The sequence below is a fragment of the Camellia sinensis genome, chromosome 11 (assembly GCF_055761805.1).
Source record: "Camellia sinensis isolate YWXY chromosome 11, ASM5576180v1, whole genome shotgun sequence".
Taxonomy (NCBI): domain Eukaryota; kingdom Viridiplantae; phylum Streptophyta; class Magnoliopsida; order Ericales; family Theaceae; genus Camellia; species Camellia sinensis.
Genome location: NC_138971.1, coordinates 46,207,805 through 46,222,286, shown reverse-complemented (window position 1 = coordinate 46,222,286; position 14,482 = coordinate 46,207,805). Strand labels below are relative to the sequence as shown.

At 37.6% G+C, this 14,482-nt stretch overlaps 1 long non-coding RNA gene across 3 annotated transcripts; it reads left to right on the top strand.

The window, feature by feature from the left end:
* The first annotated feature begins 12,761 nt into the window (after positions 1-12,761).
* Positions 12,762-14,193, top strand: LOC145803114 (uncharacterized). 3 transcript variants are annotated; one of them, XR_014345224.1, is made up of 6 exons: positions 12,762-12,895; positions 12,979-13,083; positions 13,166-13,232; positions 13,349-13,444; positions 13,537-13,631; positions 13,897-14,193. It is a non-coding gene; the product is annotated as an uncharacterized LOC145803114 (long non-coding RNA). The 3 variants fall into 3 exon arrangements; XR_014345226.1 differs by lacking the exon at positions 12,979-13,083; XR_014345225.1 differs by lacking the exon at positions 12,762-12,895 and having other exon boundaries at positions 12,910-13,083.
* The last annotated feature ends 289 nt before the right edge of the window (positions 14,194-14,482 follow it).

The window sequence follows — 14,482 nt, the reverse complement described above, 5'->3', positions numbered from 1 at the left end:
TCTCATCTTGAACCACGTCTATAGTAGCAATTGACTCGTAAACCGGCACAAACTTCTGATCAATGATGACTGGACGCATCCGGACTCCAAACGGGATGTCTATCATAGAAGATAGAGTTGCTAGTGAATCTATGAACCTATTGTTCTCTCTTGCTAAATGAGCAAAGTTTAGCTTCTCAAACCGAGGAATTAACAAATCCAGGGCCTGATGATACATCATCATCTTTTCTTCTTTAACTTTCCAATCTCCTTTCGCTTGAGATACAACAAGGTTCGAGTCCTCGATGACGTCCAACCGTTTTCCCCCTAGTTCCAGGGCTGCTTCTAGACCGGCAATGCATGCCTTATACTCTGCTTCGTTGTTTGAGACTTTGAACCGGAGCTTGAATGCTAAAGGGATACGGGAATTGTCGGGTGCTATCAGCAACACTCCTATTCCATACCCATACTGGTTGGACGCTCCGTCGAAATACATCGTCCAAAACTCGTCGTTGATATGCAAAATGGCCTCATCTGGGAATAAATACTCAACTGCTTCACCCCCTTCCACTGGATGATCGACTAAGAATTCTGCTACTGCTCTTCCCTTGACCGACTTGCGCGTCACATATTTTAGATCGAATTCGGAAAGCAACAAAAACCAACAAGCTAGCCTACCCGTAAGTGCCGGTTTCTCGAAGAGATGTTTGATGGGATCTAATCTCAAAACCAACATTACAGAGTGAGCTAACAGGTAGTGCTGTAGCTTCCTGGTAACCCATACCAAGGCTAAGCAAGCCTTCTCCAATGGTGTGTAGAGAGTCTCATACTCCAGCATCTTCTTGCTCAGATAATAGATGGCCATTTCCACTTTGTCCTCTGATTCTTGCGCGAGCATGCAACCCATTGTGGTCTCAGTTACCGAAAGGTACAATATCAACGGTCTTCCCGGCTCTGGTGGTGACAACACAGGTGGGTTCTGTAAATATTCTTTGATCTTTTCAAAAGCAGCTTGGCATCGGCCGTCCCACTGGAAATTCTTTCCTTTCTTCAGGAGACCAAAAAGTGGTTCACAAGTCAAGGTTAATTTTGAGATAAACCGTCTTACGAATTGCACTTTACCCAGAAAGCCCCGCACCTCCTTTTCAGTCCTTGGTGGTGGCATTTCTAGGATGGCCTTGATTTTGGAAGGGTCGACTTCGATACCTCTCTGTGTAATGAGAAACCCCAGCATTTTCTCTGCTGTAACACCGAACGAACACTTCTGAGGATTCAGCCGCAACCGGAATTTTCTAATCCTTTAAAAGAACTTTTGCAAGGCGGTGTAGTGGCCCTCTCTTTCCTTGGACTTGACAATCATGTCGTCCACGTACACCTCAACCTCTTTGTGGATCATGTCATGTAATATTGTGGTCGCGGCCCGTTGATATGTAGCTCCAGCGTTCTTCAGCCCAAACGGCATCACTTTGTAACTGTAGGTCCCCCACGGGTGGTGAAGGTAGTCTTTTCTCGGTCTTCAGGTGCCATCACTATTTGGTTATAGCCTGAGAAGCCATCCATAAACGAAAGCAAAGCATGCCCCGCTGTGAAGTCCACTAACTCATCAATGTGCGGCAAGGGAAAGTAGTCCTTTGGACTAGCTCTGTTCAAATCCCTAAAATCCACGCATACCCGGATCCTACCATCCTTCTTCGATACTAGAACAATGTTGGCCAACCAAGTCGGGTATTCGGATACCTGTAGGAAACCTGCGTCAATTTGCTTGGTGACTTCTTCCTTAATCTTGAGAGCCCAGTCCGGGCGCATCCTTCTGAGTTTTTGCTTAACGGGTCGGGCCTCGGGGTCAAGAGGGATCCGGTGCTGTACAATCTCAGGATCGATTCCAGGCATGTCTTCGTAGGACCACGCGAAAACATCTTTGAAATCTTTTAATAAAGCGACTAAGCGCTCGCGTTCCTCCGAAGACAACATGGACCCGATCTGAACCAGTCGTGGGTCCTCCTCAGTACTGACATTCACGGTAGTGATTTCATCCATTAAGGGTTTAACAAATCTTTCCTGCTCTTGTTAGTCGGAGGAATTTCTTCCTCGTCGTTTTCATCAAAATTTTGAAAGTCTGAATTAACGCAATAAATCAAGGGCACAGAAAAGTACTTAGAAACCACATCTATTTGATTCTCATTAAGCACATCCAAATCGTCCGATTTTTCGGTTACAACAGACTCAAAAGAGAAAGAAAAAGACGACCTGGACAAGACTGTGGCATCTGGGTTATCATCCCCAGGATTACCAGACTCAGACTCAGTCAAGTTGAAACCTGATTTCGACTCACAAGATTCGGTGGAATCAAATTCCGGCTCACTACCTGACCCGGTGCTGCTGGACAAAAATCCCTCTTCATACTGCCAAATGAGAGAGGGTGCAATAGATGTATCCAAAATGTTTGCTGGTAGGCCCGCAGCCGTTCCATTCCCGATCATGCATACCGAGAAGTTATCCCCCAAGAACTTCTATTCGATCGGAGGATCTGAAAGTAGACATGCCAGCGCTACCCCCATTTCACTTTCGGCGTCCTCAGACTCCACTTTCTTGCTCTGCTCAATCTCAGTTAATGGGTCTGTCTGCTCTTCGGCAACGTCATCCCCAGGTAACTGCAGGTCAAAAAAGATCTCAAACCCCGGCACGCGCTTCCTCTCCGCGTTTAGCCACCGCTCTGGGAAGCCACAGAACGGAAAGTCCTCTCCCTCCCGGACGAAGCGTCCGTTTAAGGTACCCTGAATGGGCCGATGCATTAAGTCAAAAGGCTTCCCCGCCTTCTTCGCACTAGCTCTCCCAGCCATCTCCTTACCTTTCCTTATCCAATCCTCTTTGGTGGACAGATAACCCAAACCAAAGGTATGTGGGTTATGTGGCACCTCGACCGATGCTGCGACACCCTTCCGGCCGCTCTTTCCCAATCCCATCCCGGGGATATGTTGAAGCTTGTTCATGAGGTATACCGATTAAGCACTGACATACACCCCCTCATTAATAGCTAAGATGTTCTGCACGACCCGGGCCTCAGCTAGGATAAAATCGGATAAGAACACATCCTCCATACCGTGCTCAATTTCCAAAACTGGCGTAGATATATCCGGCGGTGGATGGATCGATGAATTCCCAAAAACAATGGCTACTCCCTTTCCATGGGGGTATTTCACCATTTGATGCAAGGTAGAAGAAACTATCTTCACTTGATGCAGCCACGGCCGCCCCAAGAGTAGATTAAAAGTGGCGGGAACCTCTAGGATGTGAAAGTCAATTTCATGCTGCCCCGGCCCAACCTTGGTCTGAATTTTCGCTGTCCCCATGACTTCTCTGCTTGTATTGTCGTATGCCCGAATCACCTGGGCTGTTGGCACAAAGTCCGCGGTCTTCAAGCCAATTGCATAGGCAGTCCTCGCCGGACATACATTGATGTCGGACCCTGTGTCGACAAGCACCACGGGTATCCATTTATTTCTGCACTCCACGGAGATGTAGAGTGGCTTGTTGTGGTTCGCACCCTCAGGTGGCAATTCTTTATCAGAAAAGGTCAACATCGGGGTAGCTCCTCCCAGAAAAACTAAGCCTACCAGCTGTTCGGACGTGGTGTCTATAGAGAGCTTGGCCTTGTCCATGGCCGATAAGACAGCTTGTCGATGCACTCGCGATGCCATAAGCAGTCCCCAGATGAAGATGTCTACTTGTATCTTCTTTAACTGCTTTAGTACAGCCTCTTCTTCGACTTGCTTCTCCTTCTGTCTCTCAACTTCCTTATCCTTCCCAAATGCCTCCGGCTAGTCTATGTGCGGGGGCTTGAAATACTGTCCGCTTCTCATCATATGATCGACCTCACCGATATACCAGGTATCATCTGGTTGATTACTCCCCCAATCCTCATCCGTGTGAGCAAGACATAAATCATCGTCTTCCCACCACATTCCGTCGGCAACCAACAGACACCTGTCTGGCTCCGGTTCAATTGCACTCACAGTAATCTCCGTCCATATGCTCTCAGTATTCTCTATCTCCATGCACACAGCACTCCCAATCCTCTCAGGGCCCTTAGCTTTCCTAATTCTCTCGGCATCCTCAAACATTTCCTGTTCCAGCTGCGTCAGTACAGCTGGCTGTTCAATAATTCCCGCATTCATAATGCCCAAGTCTCGAGCGGAATTCTTAGCATCGGCGCTCTCCGGCAATTCATTCCGATTTTCGGCCCTTCCGGCCACCACTGATATACTTGCCCCTGCCGGGCCCTGTTCTAACTGAGCTTTGTCAATAATGTCTGGCAAGTCACCGAGCTACCCAGTAGCCTCTGCCGATTCCTCATAATCAAACCAGTTGGCTGCCAAGTCCTCTTCTACAACCGTCAAACCATTTGTCCCCTGCTTAAATCCATCTCCTCGGATCGCACACAGCTCTGCCCTCCCTGGCAATTCAATATTAGGCTCAAACTGGCCTGCTGGCAGGATGTAATCACTCGGATCGTAGGCTTCCCCAGCGACACTCCCAGACTGCTCAAACCCTGATTGAACAATTCCATCCTCTTCTGAAATCTCCTCTGTTCTATTTCTGCCAGTCACCACCATTGGCTCGGGTTGGGTTCTGGAGATGTCCAACACGCACAAAGAGTCAGTGCAGTCAGGAAGGAGCACCTCCAGCTTAGGTAGGTAGGAAGGAGTGATATATATGCTGGGATCGTAAGACACGACCCCAGTCTGGATGAAGTTGATTCTTTTGGGAGGTGGAGGTTGGTTGTGCGGTGGGAGAGGGTTTGTTGTGACATTGGGTTTTCTGGAGGTACAATCACCTGCTTGTCAATCAGGTCTTGAATCTCATGACGCAATCTATAACATTGGTCAGTGTCATGACCGTGTTGTTGGTGATATGCACAGTATTTTGCTGGGTTATGAGAAAGATGGAGTGGATTTGGCAATGGCCTCGGCTCCAGGGGCTTTAAGTGCCCTTTCTTGATTAATACCCCTAGAGCCTTGGACAGGGGCATATACAGTGGAGTGAAGGTTCTTTGGCCTCTGGGTTGGAATCACTACTACAAAATTAGTTAAAGATCACACTTTGACAAAAAAAACGATCTCACTTTTATTGGAAGTGTGATAAAAAAAATTAGATTGATATTTTAATCACACTTAATTTGATTGAGTGTGATAATATTTATTTTTTATGTCACTTTTCAATTAAGTGTGATTATATATATATTTTTTTAATCATACCTTCTAATTAAAGTGTGATTATATATACACTACTACTTTTTAATCACACTTTTTAAACGAGTGTGATTATATATATATATTTTTTAATCACTCATTCTAATTAAAGTGTGATTATTTATATAATTTTTAATCACACCTTCTAATTAAAGTGTGATTATATATACACTACTACTTTTTAATCACACTTTTTAAATAAGTGTGATTATATATATATATATATATTTTTTAACCACACATTTTAATTAAAGTGTGATTATTTATATATTTTTTAATCACACCTTCTAATTAAAGTGTGATTATATATACACTACTACTTCTTAATCACACTTTTTAAATAAGTGTGATTATATATATATTTTTTAATCACACATTTTAATTAAAGTGTGATTATATATACATTACTACTTTTTAATCACACTTTTTAAATAAGTGTAATTATATATATATATATATATATATATATATATTTAATCACACTCCCTAAATAGGTGTGATTGTATAAAATATTTCAATTTGATTTTTATATAAAATATACAATTCCCAAATCTGTGTCTCTATTCTACCCATGAATGATAGAGACGACTCACTACTAGAAAATAAGGCTTTAGACATAGAACTTTTTCACCCATTTTTTCATCTTCCTATCTCTCTGTCTCTATCTCTCTTCTCTCTCTCTCTCTCACTCATCACTCTTCTCTGTCTGTCTGTCTCTTTCTTTCTCTCTGTGTCTCTGTCTCTCTTATTTTTCTCTCTCTCACTCATCACTCTTCTCTGTCTGTCTGCCTGTCTCTCTCTCTCTTTTTCTCTGTGTCTCTCGTCCATCTCTCTTCTGTCTATCTCTCATCTCTCTCTGTCTCTCTTCTTTTTATCTTTCTCTGTCTCTCTCTCATTTATCTCTTTTTGCTCTTTTTTTCTCCCTCTCTCTCTCTTTGTCTATAACTTTTCACCCATTTTTTCATCTTCCACTCTCTCTTCTCTTTCTCTCTTTCACTCATCACTCTTTTCTTTCTATTTATCTGTCTCTCTCTCTTTCTCTGTGTCTCTCACTCATCTATCTCTTCTCTCATCTCTTTTCTCTCCCTGTCTCTTTCGCTCATCTCTCTTCTCTCTATCTCTCTCATCTCTCTCTGTCTCTCTCGCTCATCTCTCTTTTCTCTATCTCTCTCTCTCTCTCTTTCGTTCATCTCTCTTCTCTCTATGTCTCCCTTACTCATCTCTCTTCTCGCTATCTTTCTCTCTCTGTCTCTCTCGTTCACCACTCTTCTCTCTTTGTCTCTTTTTCTGTCTCTCACTCTCTATCTCTTTATCTTTTTGTCCCTCTCTCTCTTCTCTTTCTTTCTCTCTCTCTCTCTCTCTCTCTCTCTCTCCCACTGTGTTCGCGTTGCTCACTCTCTCCCTTCCGTCTTCTCTATTTACTGAGCTCCCTCTCGATTTATCTATCCACTACAAGAAAATGCGCTTTTAGCGACCACTTTGTCTCTTTCTTGCTCATCACTTTATCTTTCTCTCTCTCTCTCTCTCTCTCTCTCTCTCTCCTCTATCTGCCTCTCACTCATCTCTCTCTCTCTCACCACCCATCTCCTTTACCACCTTCACCACTACTGCAAACGCCATTCCACTACCACCATTACTACCACTGTCGCCACTTCACCTTTACGACTACCATTACTACTACCATTGCCACCACTATCACTACTGCCCCTACTACTACCATTACCTCTCCTTCACTCTTGCCACTTCATCTACTCTACCACTACCTCAACTTCACCACTAATCTCCTTCACCGCCACCACCACCACCACCACCATCATCTCTTATCCACCACCTTCACCACTACTGCCACTACTACTACCATTACCTCTCTTTCACCCTTGCCACTTCATTTACTCTATCACTACCACAACTTCACCACTAATCTCCTTCACCGCCACTGCCACCACCACCATCATCTCTTATCCACCACCTTCACCACTGTTGCCACTCCCTCTCCTCTACCACAAAAAATTAGTTCATGATTTTTAATAACAAAAAAAAAATGGGCCGTAGAAAAATATTTTTCATTGACCACAGAAAATAAACTTTTATTTTAGTGAAAAATATTTTTCATTAAAATATTACCCCTACTTCTACCAAATAAAAAATAATAATATTTTTTTTTCATTAAAATAGAAATGAAACAAATAAATTTTCAAAAAGTAACTAAAAAAAAGATTTTTTTTTTAAAAAAATTCATTAACTACAAAAAATATATGTTTTAACAAAAAATAAATTTTTTTGACGATGACAACCTTCATCGCAAAAAAAAAAAAAAAAAAAAAAAAAAATTAAACGACATTATTTTGTTATTTAAATTTCATTTCTGACAAAAAAATAATAATTATTATTTTTTATCCCTACTTCTACCAAATAAAAAATAATAATATTTTTTTCATTAAAATAAAAATGAAACAAATAAATTTTCAATCTTAACAACTAAAAAAAAAATTTTTTTTTTTTTAAAAATTTATTAACTATAAAAAAATATATTTTTTAAAAAATATATTTTTTTGACGACGACAACTCCGTCGCAAAAAAAAAAAACGTTAAACGACATTATTTTGTTATTTAAATTTTATTTCTGACAAAAAAAAATTTATTTTTTGTTCCCGCCTCTTTTTGTTTTCCATTCCCGCTCCCATCCTAACTTTTTGTTTTCCATTCCCCCCCCCCAAAAAAACCCAAAAATCTCAATCTCAAACCCAAAAATCCCGAATCTCTTCTTACCCCCCCTCTCTCTCGATCGACGGCGAGCGGCGGAGGAGCAGCCGAAAGGGCAAACGAGCCCTAGCCGTTCGCCATGGCACAGCTCGCAGTCTCTCTCTCTCTCTCTCTGTTCTATCCAGGTAACATTCTCTTCCGTCATTCCACTATTTCCTCTTGCCATTTACTTTTTATCAACTGAAAAATGTTCACTCGTTGTGTTGAATCCCAATACATGTCTCTGCAATGAAAATAATTTTTTGTTGTTCCTCTTCTAATATGTTGAAACCAGGTATTTGCAAATATATGACAAATATCGTCACAGAGACACGATTTATTAAAACCCTAGATTATCAAATTGGACAAGACATGTGAACTCATTATATGCTTGTATCTCAGTTATTGCTATTAATTTTAAGATTTTCAATCTCCATGAAAAGCTCTTTGAATGAACTTTAATATGATAGAAGATATCGATTACATGTTATGAAAGCTTGAAAAATGTACTGTTGTCCAAAACCTGGTTTTTAATTGGTGACTATCTTTGTATCAGATGTTTTGTAGGGTTCTAAACCAAATAAAGCATTTGAGGATGCTTTGGTCATCTGACAACTTGGTTTGGTTTGGTTTCTTTTTTTCCTTTTCTTTTTTTTATAGGTGGTAAAGAAAGATTTTAAGCATTGATTGCCTAGTGAATTTGGTCACTAATTTGCATGCTATGTCTGTTTTCAGTAGGAGTGAAGATATTTGCACACAATTTTTGTTAGGAGTAATTTTGTGTGTAAAATTTGGTTTTGTTAGTGCAGACAAAGCATTGTTGTTTTGTTAGTGCAGACAATCCCTGACTCTCTCTTTCTCTCTCTCTCTTGTTGGGGGAAGGCGTTTGTTTTACCTGGTTTAGAAAAACATTGGGCATGCCCTTTGGTCCCTGTTCTGTTGAAAGTTTGAATTATTTTATTTTATTTTATTTTTTATAATTATTTTAGTATCCTAATTCAGTTATAAGTTGTTGGTGAACCAGTCAGTAGGATAAATTTACTGGTCTCAAAAACTTGTACGATTCTCTTAACATTTACAGTACTCATTAGTTCTTTTGTATGAACACTTTCGTATGTTTCCTTGTCCTGTTGCCATTCACTGCTTCTTACACTTTTAATCTGCTCCTCGTCACTCATCTCAAACCATCTCATTTTCTTCCTACCTTCCTTCCCTTTCTAAAATAAAAATAAGAAGAAAGTATAACAAAAAAAAGCAGTCCCAATGCACGAGGCTCCTAGTACTTACAGGCTTTGGGAAGGGTAAGATGGAGGCCATTTTTATGGTTTGAACCCGTGACGCTCACGTCACAATGGGGCAATTTTACCGATGCCGCAAGGCTGGCCCTCAGAAGAATAAAGAACGAGTCAAGAAAAAAATCTTGTCCAAATTCTCTTTTTTGCTTCATATTGTTGATGCTCATTATTGAGCCTTTTTCTCCCTGCGCACATGTGCTTGTTTTGATTAGGAGATTGGCTGTGGCAATAGATATTTTCTGGTTGTCACCACTTCCAGACAATTCTGCCAGTGAGAGTATGGTCGGCTATTTTGGTTATAGTCATCGGTCTGCCCTATGAGCGGGACCGTCCCTCTCACACATCATTGTTTATACTGATGACAATTATATATCATATTTATGGATTAATACTGAAATTAATTTTTAAAAAAATGTATCAAGTTACAAAAAGAAGTTTGATAATTGGATGGAATTTATAGGTTATCCAAGATACAAGTCAGTGGGAAATAAACAAATTTGAACTTGTCAAGATTGCAAGTGCTCCTCTACTTGGTGAGTTCCATACCTTATGTTGACTTATCATATAAGATTAAAAGTATTTATATGTATGTTCTGTTTTAGATGCTCCTTTGAATTTTAATGCACTTTCAATGTTTAACAGGATTACTGGTACAGATATTTGCTATCAGTACAATGATTTCTCTTATTCAGAACATGTCTCCTCCTAAGAGAGCTTCTTGTGGTTTACATTAGTTCACATGTCTTGCAAGTGCTCCTCTAATATGTTTTTTTTAACTGATTGATAATTTAGAGAAGTTCCAATTGGGCAAAGCTTGATCTTGATGGGTTTCGCAAATATTTGATTTTTGTTTAAACAAATTTTTCAAATTTTGAATTAGTAAGATAAGAGAACTCATTATGGTGTTTGAATGAAATTCTTGAATGGGGGGCTTTAGTGTTCAAATGATTCTATTACAATGTTGAATTTTTTGGGTATTTTTTCTGATTATGGTATTTGATTTTTAAATTTTTTTTGGTGGTATAAATAAATGGGTAATGTAGGGTGGTATAATATCTCCAAGAAAGTTATAAAAGAAAGTGACCTGCATTGTTTGAGTAACCTTTAAGCAAAACAATAAATTTGAGGTAACAAATGATTTAAAAGAATCATTCCTGGTCCAAATGACTGGGTGTTGATTGGTGGACAATAAGGGGGAACTAGCAAATTCCTAAACAAAGACTATTTCTCCCATTTCCTGAATTAAACAAATTAAATCATAGAATAAATCCAACAATTGAGGAATGCATTGCCAAGGAGCACATGAATTTTTCTACTTAAAAACTCCACATGTTCTTATGGACCCACCTTGAATAATATATAGGACCCATGATGGGAACTGTAATGGGAGGTTCAACCTGACAAAAGGTTATATTGAATATGGATGGAGAAGATACTCCCTTCAAGAATACCACAGATCATGTCTCTGTGAACAAAGTTGAAAATGGATGAATGATGATGATGATGAGGCTGTCAGACAAGTGAATTTTGTTTCTGATAGGCCTAAGGTCCCCCATGCCAATTTCTGTTGAACCAATTTTTGTTATTACCAAGATTAGTGCTGCAACTTGGAACAAATTGTTCCAAGTCCAGCCCCAAAAAACAGAGAGATCTGCCCAAGTTCAAATTTTAATCGAAACTGACTTTGTCCAAAGCTTGGCCGCTCAAGATCAACTACATCAATTTGAGTTAGACTTGGGTTCGTCCAAATAAACAAATAAAAATAGATTTGGAACACAAACAATTGATCCAAGAGCTAATAAATGATACAAAATTGATGTCTGCTCAAAAGCAAGAACTAAACTTGAGATCTGCTTTTTACCCAATATATTGTCCCCTAGTCATAATGAGGCCTCCAAATATGATTTAATAAAATGGGTAGAATTCAAACCAGATCAATTCTTTCCGCCTAGTTTAACGACATCTGGCTCTTTACCAAAAGGGTTGAACCATTTATCATTTTCAGTTTCAAACATCACAAAGACATGCGATGAATACACTTCCAATTGGAAGAACTTCAAGAACCTCAGAATAAGGAGGCCTTGAATTCCCATTATCATTTCAAAGCTATTGTCAATATGGAATTGTGACGGTTCTTTTTCACACATTAAATCTTCTTGTCATTCTCTGAACATAGACTCGCCTTGATCATGGTGGTTTCTAATCCCTAAAATTGTTTAGATACATTAAAAATTCTCAACTATGGAACTTGAGGTGTAAAAGCTTTCAAAATGAAAACAAAACGGTACTAACGAAAATATTTGGAATACAGACAAGCCACCACTCAGCCTGCAGTGATCTCCTTTTTCCTTCGCCTTGTACATATCCTCTGCTGACTTGATAAACTTCTTAGTCAATTCATCAACCTAGGGAAATTAACAAGCATCAGGTATGAGCACAATCCTTAAAAAACCATCTGGTGTTTCTTCAGTAGTTATTCATTATTTAACTCACTTCTTCCTCCAATCTTTTGGCATCATCTTTTGGGTAACTTGAACCTGCTTTCTTCATCGTATCCAATGTCTGTACAAGGAAAATGAGTTTGCCTAGACTACTAAACAATGCTACAGTATTTCATAAAGCAAATAACATAAACTTTGTAACCATTGTTGCAGCTTTTTCTGTGTAGTATGCACTTGCAAAAGTTTTTAGCAGTTTGGGTGTTCATGTTAGTCATAAAAAATAACAGAGATTAAAAACAAATATATGTTCCAAGATTAGATTTGGTTCTCTTTGGAAGTGTGCATTTGTTTTTGCAGGCTTTGCTAATAAATTAATATTTCTATGTGTATTATATGATTATATATTGGGAGTTTAGTTTTCTTGTGATGATAACATTCAACTAATCTACATTGAAGATCCCAAACAATGTGGGAATAAGCATGGAATGTATATTAATTTTGTAATATATAGGCTTGATAGAATGTTAGCATAATTAGAGCTCTTGTTATATATCATTAGAGAGTTGGTTGCAGACTTGGGATTCTAGCTTTAATTGTAGCAAAATTCTTCATTGGAAGCAGAATGTTAGCTCTTGTTATATATCATTAGAGAGTTGGTTGCAACTATCATGGAATCCTTTTTCATTGAATTTACATTATCTCCATTTATTTATCTAAAATTATCATTGCATCATTTTCAACAAAACAACTAGTGTTTTAATTTACATGATCTCCATTTATTAATTAATTTGCTTCCAACTGGGAATCTTAGTTATTTCTCCAACCTAATATATGTTGCCATAATTTTCTTTACCTTGTCTATAGATGAATCAGCAACAAAATGATGCATATTTCACCAACTTGATGAATGATGGGACTGACTATGAAATTGTGGATGGAACACACAATAGCTAAACTAATTAGGCAAAATAAAGAGTGCTCTTTTTTTGAACTTTAATTGTCTAACTATTTGACATTTTTTTCTTAAATTTTTATTTTATTTTATTCACAGGATGGATACTTCTCATGTCCTGCCTACTGATTGAGAGGATGCATGGTTACCAGCAACAGAACTAAAATCAGTGTTGCTTGCAAGAAGATTGGAGGAGGCTATGCTATAACAATTGGTTTTAATTCCTTATAATATTGGGTAATTATCTAAAACTATTTATTTCATGTGTTCAAATGATAATGAACTTATTAAGCTTATACTTGTGACTTGTTCAATTGTAGGTATCATTGGATATTGTTAGTCATTGATCTAACATTGATGATTGTGTACTTACTTGATCCGATTAATTCTAAAATAAACACAAGCTTTGAAATTGTAATAAACACGTAAGTTTGGCTAGTTCGTACATTTTTAAGCAATTTGAGTTACTCTAAAAATGTTTTGACATTTGGAATTTCTTTTGTAAAGTGCTTTGAAAATTTATGAAACTACCCAAAGAAGGAGAAGGACCAATCCAGTTTGGAACGTAGTTCAGGTAATCAATATCATTTTCTCTAATTTTATCATACTTATATTATGTTAATGATTGTTCAGCTTGATCATAACACTTTATATATAGTTTCTTATAATAATGAAAATGTTTTTATGTAGTCCTCGCAACAACCTACAAACGTGGAATGTGGGTTTTATGTAATGCGGTATATGAAAGACCTCATTAGAGATCAAAGCATCCTAAAAAAACAAAATGTGAGATAAATTCTAAACTTTTATTACTATTATATTCATGATACTTGTACATCTTCTTCATTATCTAATTGTTTGTAAATAACCTATTGCAGTTCAATGGAAAAAAGACTTACACGAAAACCGAACTTGATGGAGTGCGAGTTGAATGAATTAATTTTGTACTAAAGAATATGAGTTGAAATCCAATGTAAGTATGATATAACTTCCGTTCTTTAAATTACTAATCAATCATTTCTTTAGTTGGTAAAGAATATATAATCAATTTAAGATTTCATTTTAGATTTGTTGATTCTATGTATATTTGGTTTTATGACTTTAAAATATCTGCTCATACATTGAAGATTTTCATTTTGGATTTATTGATTCTATGTATATGTCATATTTATATATGGTAATCCAAACATTTTATATTAGTAACAATCAAAGTTGTTATTCATTTTCTATTGATGCAGGAGATGAAGAGTCAGTGCGATGAGAAAATGTTCGATTTTTTCTTTTGTAAGTCTCTACAAAAATATTAAAGTTTATTCATATGCTTCTAGCGATTTCTGAATTAATTCGTGTTTTTATTTTTCAGGTCAGAAATTTCTTGGAGAAATGCAAAATATGGTCAAAGAATTCAACAACTTAGTTTTTTCAAGTTTTTTTATTTTTTAATATATATAAGCACAGTTAAAAACTTTTTACTAATTCCTTTGTATATACTTTTTGAACATTTAACTTTCATTTATGAAATATATGATGTTATTCCATTCAATATACGGTTGTGATTCAAAATATAGTATATAGTGTGTATTACATTCTTCAAATGTATATAACATGTGATCTTATCTGATTATTAATCACGTGTTTTATTAGATATTAATCACACTTAAAATCTGTGATCTAAATGTTTATTATCACAGGTTTTATTAGTTATTAATCACATTTAAAATATGTGATCTAAATATTTTTAATCACACTTAAAAGATGTGATCTAAATGTTATTAATCACACTTAAAAGGTGTGATCTAAATATTTTTTATCACACTTAATAGG